Source organism: Octopus bimaculoides, chromosome 1, assembly GCF_046866305.1.
Source record: "Octopus bimaculoides isolate indiv1 chromosome 1, ASM4686630v1, whole genome shotgun sequence".
NCBI classification, from domain to species: domain Eukaryota; kingdom Metazoa; phylum Mollusca; class Cephalopoda; order Octopoda; family Octopodidae; genus Octopus; species Octopus bimaculoides.
Window position 1 is genome coordinate 3,385,828 of NC_142928.1, and position 17,070 is coordinate 3,402,897.

Consider the following 17,070-nt stretch of genomic DNA (forward strand, 5'->3'; position numbering starts at 1 on the left):
CAGGAAAGAGACGAAACATATGACTAACTGTATTCACTATATGAATATATTAAAAATTTTTTTTTTTTTTTTTGAAAGAACCCTTTTACCAAAGCAGTTAACAAGATGGCAATTCTTTCTTTCAACTCGGGGAGGTGGGAACGTACACTTACTATATCAATAATGAACAAAACAGCACTAATCCTTTGTTAACTACAAAACTACCGGCAGTAACATCAGTTAACGACTTACTAATTATACTAATTATACAATCCAACTGCCTTTTTATTTTTCTCCTCAGGCTTCCTATGATGTTGTTAAACAAAACAGTCTCTCTTTTAATTGAATTTACGAAGATACCTTGACAGTAGAAAGTTTTACTTTCCCGACTCTATTAATTCTGCAAGAGTTCAATCGGTCGGAAAAGCTTCCTGGAGCTGGTGATTTTACTCAATGACTCTTCCAACCACAACACTCAACTGTATTCTACACTGAAGTGAAAAACAGAACATAACAGAGTATCAATTGGATGGTCTGCAGGTTGCAGACATCAGAAATACTTTCAGTTACGAAGGCCAAGCTTTATTCTTTGTGCTGCCATATTTCTACTGAAAAATACTGCCTTCACTTCAGTTAACACATAAAGCACGTCAGGCCACGATCGTGGCTGTCAGGCACAGGTCAACAGGCCACGATCGTGGCCCAGATAGGTGCAATTAATTTATGAGCATTTGTTGGGATCTAATGTCACTAATGACTTTTCAGAAGATGTAAAACTTCCCACCATTATATACTAAGAAGATATTTCAACCACATTTTTCTTTTTCTTTTTGCATAGTAATCTCATTTTCATAAAATCTGCTCTGCAGTCCATGCTATGTAAGTGCAAATCCCAGCGCTTTATGGGTTATGAAAATAAAGGATTAAATAAAATAACTGCCATTAACAAAATGCTAATCAGCATTTCTTCCAACTCTTTGTTTTGAGTTCAAATCCTACTGACGTCATTTTTGTCTTTCATCTTTTCAGAGTTGATAAAATAAAGTACCAGTCTAGTACTGGCATTGTTGGTATCAACCCTCAACATTGCTGGCCTTGTGCCTAAATCAGAACCATTTTTGAGCAATGTTTGCAACATAAAATAACACAAAACTTTGAAAGTTTTAACTTAAAACACCTTAAAACAAAAAATTTGTATCCTAAAACCAAAAGAGGCCTCATGTAGGTTACTATCAACTGGTTTAATTTAAATCAAATAAGGTCATTAGACTGGCCTTGCTGGGGCACTGCCTTTAAGAATTTCTTAGTCAACCCCAGTACTTTTGTTTTTAAAGCCTGGTACTTATTCAATCAGTCTCTTTTTGCCAAAATGCTAAGTTACAACATTTGTTATCAAGTAGTGGCGGGGAACAAACAGACACAAAGACATACACACATTGATTTCTTTTAGTTTCATAAACTGAATCCACTCACAAGGCTTTGGTCAGTCAGAGACTATAGTAGAAACACTTGCCCAAGGTGTCACACAGTAACAAACTTCACTCACCTCAGTGAACAATTGATTTTTAATATAAGCACAAGACATTGAATTTGGAATAAGGGAATAGTAGATTACAATCTCAGTACATAATGAATGCTTTAATTTTCAACCCCAAAAGGGAGAAACGTAAAGTTGGCCTCAACTTTCAAATCAACAAAAAAGGATACAAAAATGCTACACAATTTGTCCCCTGCTCTGAGGATTCTGCTACAAGGATGCTTGATTTTGTAATGAGGTGAAAGAAGTTCTTTAACCCATTTGCTACCATATTTCTGTTGAACTACATGGCCTTCACTTCAATTCATTTTCAAAATAATGAAAAATTCATTAAAATAATTGTTTTCATATTAAGCTGATATTCGGAACATATGAAATTCTGATGAAATTTAGATCACTTTGAAACAGGAAGTTTGTATCATAAAACCAGGGGCAATATCAGGCAGGTTGGTACCAAATTAGACAACTGTAAATTTTGCTGTCACATTGCTCCAATGGATATGATAGCAGCATTTCATGGAAAATAGTACATCTTTATATATTTGGCTCACCAAAGTGACAACAGTCATCCTTTTATGTGAGATACTCCACTCTTGCATTTCTTTGGTAATCTGAGATGGATTATTATTGTTGTTGATACTGCTTAATCCCAAGTCAGCACTGAATCATGTAGAACTACAATCAAAGGCATTCCAACCCTAACCATACAATCATTTTGTTGCCATTAATGCAAAAGTGTTGTAAGTCCAAAACGTTGCTTTTTTCAGAAAATGGAAAAATAGTTTCACCATTCCATTTCTGTTTACATTAGCAACAGTTTCATCCTAACAATAATACTTTGTTGGGTGCATAAAATCGTAACTCCTTGCATGTATGATATTTTCAGTCAGAAATATTTTTGAAAAACTGTTGTATGTGGGACTTACTACACTTTTGAAAAATGCTAAACCCTTATACTACACTTTGACAATTTTCATCTGAAACAGCTGGAGATATGATAGAACCGGCTATTGTAAGCAAAATCAAATATTGGGAAAAAAAAAAAAACGCATTTGGCCAAACGACAGTTTAGCATAATAGCAACGATTTATTTAGACAGTATACCCAGGAAGACCTCATACAATGTATATACAATTACTTTTTTAAAAACAGAGTGCAATTTCAGGGCACTATTGGCTGCTACTTCTAACAAGTACTTTTGTTGTTTCCCCTCAATTCAGCCCACATTGGGCAGACTTATGATCAAAGATATATCCCAGCCATGACTGTCCCATCTTTCTTTTCATGAGCATAATGTAACCAAAACTACATCAACCAACAGGTTTCTTCCATGTTCTTGAGATGATAATGCGTGATATTAGGAAGATGTGGCTGATATTTCTAGCAGATCATTAGGGTGGGTTCTCCAGGTGGCACTAGGAATCTTGTACTCTCACTAAAACTCAGAGTTGCCACAGAAGAGGAATATAGTAATGCTTACAGTTAAATCTTCAATATGCACACACACACAAAGTACTTAATTTTGAAACCGATGAAATCTATAAAAAAAAAGTTTGAATTTACTAATTGTATATGTACAATGAATAAATTCAAAAATACATAAAAGTTAAATAAAAACCCTCACAGCAGCTGTTATTTCTATGGGTTTTTTGGGGGGGATTTAATTTATTTATATTTTTTAATGTTAATTTTATTATGGCAAACAAAAAATATATATAAATTCCGCATCAGTTGTATGTAATGATAAACCGAAAACGAAACAAATCGGTGTCATACTTTAATTGGGGGACCTCTCTCTCTCTCTCTCTCTCTCTCTCTCTCTCACACACACACACACATGTACAAACAACACATACAGAAAAACATACATTTCTTTTCCCTTCTACTCGTTGCAGTCATTTGACTCCAGCTGTGCTGAAGCACCATATTGAAAGGTTTTGGCTAATGACCCCACTAGTGAAGTCTCTTTTAACCTAACTGCCAAGTTATCGGAACATAAACAAACCAACACAGTTGTCAAACGGTGCAAGATAAACCGAAAGATGCATGCGTGCACACACGTATACATATAAAAACACACAAATATTGGCGGAGGTCAAGAATACGAACACCACCGGTTTTCGGCGTAACAAAAACCCGAATCCTAACCATCGGGTGTACGTATGCTTTACCTTCGCCCAAATATTATATATCATACACATATCGACGTACGCGGGACGAGCTTCTGTACAGTTTCCGCTTCCAAAATTCACAAATTTATCCACAGGGTGTTGATCGGCCTGGAGCTGTAGTTGAAGAAATTTGTCCAAGGTACCACGAAGTGAAACTGAACCCGAAGCAAAGTGGTTAACAGGCGAACTTCTTAACTACATAGCCATGTCTGCGCGCCTTACACAGAACTATTACGTAACATCATATATACAGAAAATATAATCATTACATTATCTTCAGTAACAAATCTCCCACGGACTCCTGACGTACAACAAACACTTCGTAAGTGAAGTCCATCGCCAGGATAGTCAGGTATGGCTGTTGCGGCAAGAAACTTGCTTCCCAACCACGCAGTTCCCGGTTCAGTCCCACTGCGTGACACATTGAGCAAGTGCCTTCCACTATAGCCTCGGGTCGGACAAAGCCTTGTGAGTGGATTTGGTAGGCAGAAACGTTAGCACGCCGGGCGAAATGCTTACCAGTTACGCACTGATTCGACTTAATCCCTCTGTCTGTCCTTGTTTGTCCCCTCTATGTTTAGCCCCTTGTGGGCAATAAAGAAGTAAGAAACTGAAAGAAGCCCGTCATAAGTGTGTGTGAGAGAGAGAGAGAGAGAGAGAGAGAGAGAGAGAGAGAGAGAGAGAGAGAGAGAGAGAGACCACTGCTTGACAACCGGTGTTGGTGTTTACGTCACTGTAACCTAGCGGTTCGGCAAAAGGAGGCGATAGAGAGAGTACCAAGTTTAAAAAAAAAAAAGAAAGTAATGGGGTCGATTCATTCGACTAAAAAATTCTTCAAGGAGATGCCCCAGCATGGCTGCAGTCTTAATGACTGAAACAAGATAAAAGCCACGGAAAATTTAATCATTAGATTATCTTCTGCAACAAATCCTTCCTACTCCACGCAATCACGATGTACAACAAACACCTCGCAAGTGAAGTCCATCGCCAACATAGTTCTATCGTCTCTTCATTACAGACCGTTTGTTTGTTTGTCCAGCACAGAATTAAACAGAAATCTTAGACACCACGATTTTCAAGGACATCTCAATCTGATCTAATTAACAAGCAAACAGATGGATTTATATTTAGTCGCACTGAACCAGTTCTCCACGCCGTGTAGGAGGTTCAATGAAGACGTACATCTGTAATTAATCACAAAGGACTAACATCTTCGTTGTTGTGTCTGTCTGGGTGTGCGCGCGATTGTGTTTAATTTGCTGTTGCTGTTTTAGCCCCAGGTCAGCCTTGAGAGGGTAGACCTATGATTATAGATGTTTCAGTATCTAGAACAATGTATCCTATCGTTTTCCAAGACGGCGAAAATGTGATATGAGCAAAATTTTGTTAGTTATTTCTAGCATGCCGAAACTCCTTGAATGGCTCCAGGTGTGGTTTCTTAATTTTACGAGTATCTTTCTAAATCAATGGTTTTCAACCGAGATTGGGGGGGGGGGGGCACCAGAATAAAATAGCAATCAAAGTGGTCCATAAATAAATTTTTAAAATGGTTGAGAACATGGTTCCGGGTTCAGTCCCATCACGTGGCACCCAAAGCCTTGTGAGTGAATTTGATAGACGGAAACTGAAAAGAAGCCCATCGTGTATATGTGTGTGTGTGTGTGTGTGTGTGTGTGTGTGTGTGTGTGTGTGTGTGTGTGTGTGTGTGTGTGTGTGTGTGTGTGTGTGTGTGTGTGTGTGTGTGTGTGTGTGTGTGTGTGTGTGTGTGTGTGTGTGTGTGTGTGTGTGTTCACCATCGTTTGAGAACGTCTACTTGCCTGTATGCTATAAATCTACTTTGATCAAAATTAACCTTCTAGATCACAACAACAATAAGCATTTTATAATTAAATCATGTTTCTAATTACAAATTAGATCCATAAAACGGTCACAATCTCTCCTAAAACTTATACAACTGGTCCCGTTCGTCATTGAAGTTTACAGCAAACTAAGGTAACCCAGATTAAATTCCTACTTTAAACTGTTTATCATCATCACATGGTTCCCCATTTCACAGACACAATATACAGGTTTTGTATAAATCGAACACTCCATACGTGTTTGTGTGGGGAAAACGTCCATGTTCATACACAATTAAAGACAACGGCTATGTTATGCGACTTGCTGTTGAATTCGGAGTCAATTGATATATTTTACCTACAGCAAAAACATCCAATCTAATTTCACTGTTTTCCTCTTGTTTCTAATGAGGAGAGAAACTATTGATGAACAGGTAATATATTTGTGGTTAATCTAATCTCAGAGGCTAATAGAATTGGCTAAAGAAAAGATTAAGAAAACGCTGAATTCGAAATATATTTAAGATATATCCAGAAATACAACTCTATTAGTGCTTTCGCGTTTAATCTAATAATAGTCAGAACAATAATAACAATAAAAAAAAGTACTATTGCACTAAGAATAACTTCCGGCTGTGAATTCATCCTTCATCAAGCAAGTCTTCAGATTTTCAAGAGCAAAAAACATTGGTTAGAACTGAATGTACGTCAAAGAGAAGTTTTACGTAAATAAGCTGGAGTAAGGAAGCCAGTAACAGGCGTAGATTACCCTACAACATGACAGCAAAGCTACACCCACGACATCATTCTGAAATTCCTGGAAACCGCTGTTGAATGAAAAAAAAAACTTACAATGAATGGTAGGGCGGTGGTCACCAGAGCCCCCCTAAAAACACACACACATTCTCACGACCCACCAGTTCTTCATCCCGCTCAGGCAAGTTTAAGTAAAGCAACTTATCCGATGCCAAAAGCATTTAATCTTCATACAGACGACGGTAAGCCTTTTTAATTGAAAAGGCTGTGAGATTTAAAACTTTTTTTTGCTAAACTAATCACAGAAAGTTCATTTGAAAGCAATAATAATGCGACGAAAGACTTGTGCCCCTAGAGGGGAGGGAAAACCAGATTTAAATTTACCATGTCTGTATTTCAAAAGTTATTTTAGAATCAAGTGTGAAATAATAATTAATCAAGTACAAGGAGTGCCCCAGCATGGCCACAGTTCAATGTGCGAAATGACCAAAAGGATATACGATAAATGAATAGACGTTATATTTCCGTCGGTACACACACACACACACACGTGTGTGTGTGTGTGTGTGTGTGTGTGTTAGAAATAATTAAAGGGTTATTAAATACCAGCTGCTTCCATCAGATTGTTGATCAGTGTCTAATCACTACAAAGTCACCCAGCATCGTTTTACCATCAACGACTGATCCCCTGACCCCCACCAACTCGCGTTTCTCAACAGAGCAGAAATACCGCCAAGTTGCATGTATGCTCACTGCTCTTGCTAGCAAGCGTTTCACCTTTGATCCATCCGAAACAGTTTAATATCTCACTGACGCCATCCGCCTACGTATATCCCTCCACACACACACCTAACACTAACCGAAAATCCCTGCCACCCAACGTCTACACTGTAACTGTAGATACGACGAACACTGCCTACAATATCACCAGAAAGAAACTGTGCTCCACCACCACCATCACCACCATGTTTACCCACCACCTAAACGCATACAGGACGACCAATAGGAACGTAAAGGATGTTTTCGTGCACTGTGCGGCTTATTATGTCTGGCTTCCCACTTTGCAACTGAACCTTCTGGTCCCTTGCCAATAGGATCTCTCTACTAACTGAGCAGAATCCTCCTACCCGCCAACAGAGTTCTGTAAATAGCACACATTGGTTGTTTGTTTTGCTTCCAATTCTACACACGCGAATTTCCCCACCTCAACTGCAGTCACCAGGGGCGAAAACTCCTGTCGTTCCAAGTCAACCAGGTGACAAGTCCAGACGTCGTTCATCTCCATCATGTACTCCAGAGTTGGTTCTTATCAACACTAAACTTGTCCACATTTATTTTTCTACCCGGATCTATCCCAACCTTCTAGAGTTACAATCTAACGATGAAGGCTTTTAACATCTAGTGTCCCATTTCAGAGAATATTTTCTTTAACAAAAGAGAAATTTAAAGATTTAAGAGAATTTCATTTGCTGAGCCCTCTTTCTACAATAGCCAGCGACGTTCTTGGAAAATGGTACAGAGAAAATAAGTCTTAAATAAATATAGCAATCTTAATTACTTCAAATACGATCTCCACTTTTCAATCACGAAGAACATCCACTTTGATAATTATTTGTATTAATTTACAAGCGAGATAAAAAGTTACTTCACGACAAACTTAGTCATCTGACTAAAAGAACATTTCTAATTGTTCCACAAAACAATAAGAGACCATATGTTGCTTCAACTGTGTATAACTGTGTCCTGGTAAGGGACAGCAAGGGGAGATAGATGGTCGCTGTTTCAACTGCATTTATCTCGTCAAGTGTGGTAGACGATGGATCTTAACAATTATTCCAACAAACACAATTCCTCAAATAAATAAACACACACACACACGTGGTGTCATTCATTGCCTCACATTCATAGGTATTGGAGGAGACGGAATTTCAGGGTCTCTAATTCTGCCAAATAGAATCCATTTTATCTCAAATATTGGCTAAACTGGCAATATGACCATCCCCAACGTTTTTAAAGACATCGAGACAAAAAGGAAAACACCAATACATAAATTACTCGTTAAAACAATCTACCTTTTACTTGTTTCAGGCATCAGTCTGCGGCCATGCTGGGGCACCACCGCCTTGGATAAATCTTAGTTGAATAGATTGACCCTAGTACTTATTGGTACTACTAAAGCAGCACGGTCCCGAACGCGCAGTTGCACAGTCGCGCGTCCGCGCTAGCTAGTCGTGAGTGGTCGATCCTAACCCTAACCCTAAACGCGTATTCATTTGCACACGTGGGTTAGGGTTAGGGACAGGGTTAGGGTTAGGATCGTTAAGTTACAGGGACGTAAACATACCAACACCGGTTATCAAGCAGTGTTGGGAGTCAGACAAATACGCACACACGACGGACTTTCAGTTTCCGTCTAGCAAATCCACTCAGAAGGCTTTGATCGGACCGAGGCTATAGTAGAAATCGCTTGCCCAAGGTGCCACACAGTAGGACTGAACTCAGAACCATGTGGTTAAGAAGCAAGCTTCTTACTACACATCCACGTCTGCGCCTACATCCCACACAATCTTACGTAACGACTGGGCGTAATTCTGTTACATCTGACGGAACAAACTTTGGCTCGGCAAATCAAAATGGCCCTAAGTTAAACCTAATGAGGGAGAAACCTATGAAGAAGACATCCCAGCCCTGTTGATCACGTCTTTTACATATCCAAAACTACATTGTAAATTTGTTCTTTCGGTTTCTTTTATAGATGATAGTGTGATCATAAGGAAGATTCAACTGCTATTTTTAGCAGGCCAAATGACCACATAGCGGCTCCCTTGCTGCCTCGGTAATGACGGCATCCCGCTCATATTAACCCTGACTGAGTACGTTTGTGATCAAAGTTAGCCCTGATTGAAAAGACTAACGATCAATGTCTGCCATGACTGAACAGGCTTATAATCAAAGTTAGCGCTGTATTAAGTCTGACTGAGCAAACCTATGGTCAGATCTATAATCAATAATGCTTACGCCATGACCATCCCATCTTTAAGAGATGTATCCAAGGCTACGTGATTCTGGATATATATGTTACATACTTTTAAAGATTTGACAGTTATTTCTAGCAAGTCAGGTGACTACTTTGATCTAATTGAAAGATTTTCGAAAGGTTACTATTATAAGATAGACCCCTGTACCCTAAATATAGAGCCTGGAAAAATTACTTACACAAACAAAGCAACCAAAGGGCTTCAAAGTGGTCGCTTGGGTCATTAAAAATAGTTAGCAAATCTTCCTCAAATCACACCCCTAGCATCTTGCAAAAACAATCAAAGCTACCCTGGATAATGTACTCCTCTCACCACAAGAAGACATGATGATCATGGCTGGAATGTCTGATCGTAGATAGGTCTGATAAAAGGAAGGACTCGGAGCTAAACAACAATTTTTTATAGATATCTATTCTGATATAAAACTACAGAAGATAAAACTTCAAATAACATAGTTGTAAGTAGTATGTTGGTTGGCTCTCTCTCTCCGTAAACTGCCAGTTGATGTGTTAGCAATGGGCTCTTCTAACAAGCTGAATGAAAACATTCTAGATTCATTCATTTTTCAAGAACTAACGTACACAACTACCTTCCTTGATCTACAAGAACATTCGGATACCAAACCAAAAATAGGTGATTGATCCGCTTTGATTAGTTCGTTGCCGCAGTTATCGCTAGGGTAAGCAATTAAATAAGAATCATTATGCCAACTCTTGTAAATTCCGAAAGTGCATCTGTTAGATTATGTGTACTGTAGAGGCACGTTTGGGCGAGTGTACATAAGCAGGTTTGAGAGAGAGAAAGTGTATGTGTGTACGTACACATAAATATACACACATATGTATAGACAGTGTTTGTTTTTAAGTACAGTTACATAAAAAGTCAAACATTTACTGAAAGATCACTCAATACGTTTGAGTATATATTTTATTGTCTATAAATAAAAAAGTTGACAGTGACTTCGGAGTTTCAACAACTGCCCTCGCCAGACAGCAAGATAAAGGAGATTAAGCTGAAACTTCGAAGTCATTGTCGGATTTAGATGAAAAGAGACCCTAGGCTTTTTCACTTACAAGGTCGTTACCAAAAGGCCCGTGATGGTGACAAAAGTATTGTACACCCTGGCTGAGGCACCTAAAATTTGAGGTCATAGGCGCCAGCCTGTCAACCTTTTCCTTGTACAAATCATTTATATATATATATATATATTATTGGGGGAGGACATATTGTCATTTTGGATATGTTGCATTGAAAACATGATATTATTATTATTATTTTATTATCCATGCTTCTAGACTTTCAACTAGATGAGACGAGAAACAAACTTTAATGTTTCTCGCAAACTGCTAGGAACTCAGGAAAATGTGAAAAACACTTAGATGAAAAGATAACACTAGAAAACAATCCTGTTCTCAATACAACATACACGTGTGTGTGTGTGTACACACATACACACGTACATGCTAAACATTATTAAGACGGCAGATGCGATTTACACTTCACTAAATTCAAATAGAAAACCCGTAACAGATACCGGCTGAATAATCCAACAGTTGATAGATCCATTGGTAGATCTAAATAATAACTGACATTACAAGAGAGACAGAGAGAGAAGGAGAGAGACTGACACAGACAGATGAAAGAGAGATGGACAGATATAAGGAAAGAGAACAGAGAGAGAGGTTCATTAAATGGGAGTGGTGGTATGTCATTAACATACGTGCCTACATCCGAGTACCTTTCAAAAAAAAAAAAGGTAGAAGGGAATAAAAAAGATAAAGAATGGATGGGGGGGGAGATAAAACAGTGATAAGATAAGGAAAGGTCGGGAAGAAAAAAGGAGAGAGAGCTTAAAAAGAAAAAATTGGCTGAGAAATTGGCAGAGTGGGTGTGAGAAAAGAAAGAAACTGTCGGTCTGAGAGGAGAAATAGATGGTGTTGGGAGCGAAGATGAAGAATAGATCAGATGGACAGAAAGATGGAGAGGAGAAACTGTTATATTTTCACGTCTTATTCGTTGGATAGGAAGGAAATCGAACTGGGCAAATATCAAAGAAATAATAAATAAAACCAAAGAAATGGAATTTAATTCCATTGAGATGAACTAATTTCTAATACGTTGATCTATCATCATAGTTTTTTTTGTGTGTGTTTTGTTTATTTTTTACAAGCACGAATCATGCCAATACATTCATGAGTGGAGAATGGGTGAGAGAACGGTGAAGGCGGTTGTGGAACTTGAAAATTCGATTTTACCAATGATGGGGAGTGAAGGAAGAGAGGAAAGGGGTGGAAAATCTATATGTGGAAATGAATGTTCATTCACAAAAGAAGGGAAAAAATGATTAGTAGCTTGCATGCTCCGAGTCAATAGAATTTTTGATAAGGCTGTTTGTAACGTTTCGACTAGTGTACACAATAGCCACGTGTAGGTTTCAGAGACATATGTAGGTGTGTGTGACAGTGAAATGTATACGGTTGGCTTATATTCAGTTGTGTTTTGAGGGTTTTTTTTAATCTATAAATGAAGTACATATTCTTGGTTATTAAGACCTTAAGTGAGGGGCATTTAGTTTAACGACTGGCATGGTGGAATCTAGAAATAAATCTACTACAAAGACAGAAGGTCTATTGAAAATGAACAAAAAGAAACGAAAATGCCTTCAGTTTAGCTAAAAAAAAATTAAGAGTTAAACACAGAACAAAATGTAAGATCGCGTTTGCAAAACGACTAAGTTTTCAGCGGAAAAGTGAAAGAATTTTTAGCATTTTATCTCGGTATTTCTTTTAATTACACCATCTTTACAACGAATTGTTAAACTGGGGAGTAAAACAAAGTCCTTTAAATTTAGTCTGTTAAATTTTGTTTTCTAATTCTGTAAGACTGAAAACTGTTGGAATTTTCTACATGTTTCCTTACAAATTGCTTTCTTATATGGAATCTAATTGTAAAAGAAATATTGAACAGGATTCGATTTTTAAGAATGTTTAAAGAATGGATATAGAAAATGGGCAGTTTCGGACGTATTCAAACTTTGGGTGCTGTTATTTATTTTATTTTTGACAGCCAATTCGACTGAATCGGTTGTTTCGAAGTTCTGTGGGCTTTCATGACAGTCTTCACAAATATTCTTCAGACGAGAAAAACTTCTTTAAACTATTATTACATCTTATAAAACATCAACACGAAAATATTGAATTCCCTATTTCCCTGATCCAGCAGTTAAAAAAAAAACAGTCAAAGAGAATTCCTTTTTTTTGCTTGTAAATATTCCCGCCGCGAATATAAACCACGATGAATCCTGAACCATTTTGTAACTGTTACACAAAACTAAGTCTTAAACATACTTAAAAAATTCCTCAGTGTGAACAATTATTTTCGACCACGTCCCACGGAAGTTAATAGCTCTACTAACAGATAAGGTCTGCAATTAAACGACGAATTCCAAGATTTATTTCTGATAGTAGATTATTTGGGTATTTCCATTTTACTCTGATTCCTGTAAACTTCGTCACGGCCTAACCTTTCGTTCCAAAACAGGCAAAACTATTTATGACCTTTACAATAACAAAAATTTGGGAAATGAGTACAAAAAAAATGTTTATTTTTGCTACCCAAGAGGAATCAAGATAGCATTTGACTTATTTCATACATCCATGTGTGTGTGTGTGTGTGTGAGAGAGAGAGAGACTTCTCTCACACTTTTAACTCAGTTACCATGCTAACTTAGGAAAGAAGCAATTTCAAATATTACAGTGAAGTAAACGGAAGGAAGAATCTCTCTCTGCTCTGTCTATATTCCATTTTCCGCCGATTCTTCTAATAATTAGATGACAGCCGACTTCACATAGATGTGCGCCGAACACACCACCGAACCATGAATTTAATACATTGAAGCCAATGGCGTTGGGAACAAACATCAAAGTGACTGGCTCTGGGAACCACAAGAAAAAGATGAAATATGCAACATAATAAAGTCTGGTGGACGAAATACGAAAACATTCCTAAGTTTATGGCAGTAAAGGAAACCTTAATAAACGTTCATGCTGGTTAATTAATCCGGTTTTAATTTGAAGGGGTAATAAAGGATGGTAAATAGCAAGAGTATCACATAACACTAATTGTAAATAACATTATTTCTCAAAAAGAGAAATAAAAGTATTTGATTCGTGTGACATATGTGATGATAATTATTATATTAAAAAGACTAACAGAGCACCCAGTTATGAAAAAAAGAAGCTCAGTAGCTTTTTTTGTTTGTTTTTTAAACATTCGACAGGTATGTTCATCCCACTACAACACGGAAGACTTACGATTACATCGATAAATCGATAATGAAACAACAATAATACATTACTAACAGGGTTTGGCTATGAATGAGCAAACGACCAGCTAACTACCTCGCATCATCACTATCACCATCATCATCACCATCACCATCAAAAACAACAACATCATTCCAAGCTGCGTCGAAGAGAGAAGCAAGCTGGAAATAAATACAAACATATGTCTGCAACTTGTGTTCTTAAAAAACTCTACACACACATGTTGGTTTCGGTGGGGGGGGGGTGAAAATAAACGACTGTACGAATTATAACATTTGGCCAACTTGACATTTTTTAAAATTTTTTTATCCTTACATCAACCCCTTTCTACAAACAGCACCTCCGCCCCCATCAACTGTCAAACAGTGAAATTCCTCGAGGCGGGAGAGAAAGATGGGAATGTAGGTCTACGTGTAACCCTATTAGTTTACAATACACACACACACAATATTTATTATATATATATATGTATATGTCTGTGTGTGTGTGTGTGTGTATGTACATATATACATATATATATATATATATATATATATATATATATATATACACATACACACGCACAACAGCTATGTGTGGCCGTTTCAAACGGCTGTATGCAGCAGACGTGCCCTGAAAGATCTATATGCACAAACTAGAAACAAACAAACAAACAGACAGACATTGTTTATGTCACATGGGATAAATGAAATGTAGCAAATAACATCCATTCACACATTCGTGTGGGAGTATGAGACAAAACGAAGTTACTCGAACAACAAAAGGATTTTTTTAAATATCTTTTTTTTCCAGTCCTGAATTTGAAATTAAATTCGTTGGAATTTATAGTATAGCGAGGATTAATGCTAACAATAGCCATACATATATATATTGGAATAGAAAGAAGGAAAAACCGAGGGTGCTTGTTAAATGTAAATTGGTAACCAAGTGTTGCAGATGAGAAGGAAAGATAGTTTATCTTCAGCTAATTCTTCAGTAATAAATATATTTATTCAGTGGTGAGGAGAGAATGAAAACACTCGACACATTACAAATAAGTTAATGATTCTGTTATTTCATTCATTAATTAATCTCCAACTAAATGGAATTCGGTAAATATGTATGGAAACAAAATAGCATCAAACTTAGATTTTTTTGAAAATAAACTAGCAGAAAGGCTCGTTTCTCCCAAATGGTTTTAATTTGATTCCAGATCTCATTTAAATGTTTCACGTTTGTCAACGTTAATTACATTACATGATAGTATGTGTGTGTGTGTGTGTGTACTTGTGTATTGGGAGAGTAAAAACAGCTTATTTGACTAAAAAAATTCCATTGTTACAAGTGTTTTAAATAAGCTTATGTTTTTGCTGTAATCAGCGATGTTAGAAAGAGAGAAAGAGAGAGAATAGTGAGCATGTACGGCCAGGCCAATGTGACCACCACCTTGTACTCATCATGTCTTTTACAGAAAAATATCAGACCAAAATTGGGATGGTGCATAGCTGTTGAAACATTTTACTCTATTATAAACTGATGTTTTAGTTAAGTCTACTTTTCTTATTCTTTACCTCAAGTGTGGCAATGGAACCGTAAAAAAAAAAAAGAGGAAAAACTTCCTTCTTTAATTCCTTCATCTCCTCACTCACCAACATCAGCAGAAGAACTGAGATTGAAGAAATGCAAAATAAAATTGTTGACATTCATGGTTTTAATAAAATTATATAAATGGACACATGCAAGAACAAGTATATATATATATATATATATATATATATATATAGGCAGAAGAACCCACATGCATGTTACTACAGTTTACATTTTTAAAATCAAAACTTAGTTCATTTTTGAAGTATATATATATATATATATATATATATATATATATATATACTCTCACACACACACAAATTGATTTTCTTACCTTATGTTGTTTCCAGATAAAATTTTTCTTTGGACAGTTTTGTAAATGTAGAAAAGAAACCTTGTAGCCAAAATTCGGTGAATTTGTGTATATAGGAACTGTCTATATATACTATCATAAATATAGTATTACAACACTATACACATCTTGTCAGATAAATTTTGGTTAAGCAGGAGAGGGAGAGAGAGAGAGAAGTAAGGATGGAACAGAGAGAGAGAGAGAAAGATGGAACTAGAGAGGAGTAGAGAGATAGGAGTTGGATTAGAGAGGGTGAGAGAGAGATGGGTGGAACAGGAGAGAGAGAAGAGAGGCCGAGAAGTAGGGATGGAGCGAAAGTTAGAAAGAGAGAAGTTACATTTCACAGCAGCTTCTGCTTTCTAAATCTGGGAATTTGTTCCAGTGACGAGGCACGATCTCTTGCCTCTGCTACAAAAACACAAACAAATGGATTGATTGAAGTTTTCATGTAGAATCAATGAAACTTGATGATGGTCATTGGTCGGTAAACTCGGATGAGAAGAGGCGCACATTCACCCGCCTTGTCTATTCATCAATTAACTTTCTTTCTCTCTTTTTTTTTTTCTGATGATGTGAAATAGTAGTAGTAGTTGGTAGTGAGTTTTATACTCACTAACCTACATCTGTGGGAAGTGTACAGCATCCAAACCACACTCTACTGTTAAGACGATAAACCAGACTATGTAGCAACCGGAAGTAATGTAAACGTCATAAAGCGACATGTTTTATACGGACCATTACGGAATGTACCGAATTCAACCGACCATATCTGGTCTAAAAAAAAATCTTGCGGCAAATTGTTGGGCACATCTAGTACTTTACATTTCTATATTTCAATATGTTAGATTATATAGGAGGACTTGTTGCTTGCTGAACTGATATATCTGAACCTAAATATTAAGACTTTTGCTATAAGCATTTTCTAAAGTTAGACTAAGTTTTGTAGCTGTAAAAATAACCAAATTACTTCCAGCCCTACAGAAAACCGGTTTGAATTCATGTAATATGGAAATTTGAAAACTACAGTAACATGTAAATCACAAGGATTTAAATGTTCAACGAATTACCTATGCCCAAGCAGGAAACAGGTTCTTTCCTGGAATGTTTCAATCAAAATTCTTTCTCAGAATTAGTCAATGAGAAGAAAGAAAGGCAAAGTCAAGCCTGATAGATTTCATTTCACAATATAGAGGTACACGGCTATGTCACAATTTCAATGAGCCATTAGACCAGGAGTTCTCAACTATTTTTTATCTATGGACCCCTTTGATTAACTTTGTATTCTGGTGGACCCCCCCCCCCCCCCCCGAGTTATTCAATGTTTAAAAACTAATATTATAGAAACCGCTTTCAAAATTCCTGTTTTGTTTGTCACATATTAAACTTGTGTAGAGTGAACTGTCTCCTTTATTTGTTTCAGTCATTTGAGTGCGGCCATGCTGGAGCACCGCCTTTAGTCGAACAAATCGACCCCAGAACTTATTCTTTGTAAGCCTAGTACTTAT

The 17,070-nt window shown here is 37.0% G+C and overlaps 1 protein-coding gene across 8 annotated transcripts in view; it reads right to left on the minus strand.

The window, feature by feature from the left end:
- Positions 1 to 16,523, minus strand: part of LOC106873416 (CUE domain-containing protein 1) — a 188,818-nt gene extending 172,295 nt beyond the window's left edge. For 2 of the 8 annotated variants that reach the window (XM_089347776.1, XM_052975105.2), the window contains exon 1: positions 15,548 to 16,523. The gene's annotated coding sequence lies outside the window, so the exon portion shown is untranslated. The remainder of the gene's footprint in view (positions 1 to 15,547) is intronic. The other 6 variants (XM_089347782.1, XM_089347763.1, XM_052975179.2 and 3 more) reach the window with 4 other exon arrangements.
- Positions 16,524 to 17,070: the final 547 nt, after the last annotated feature.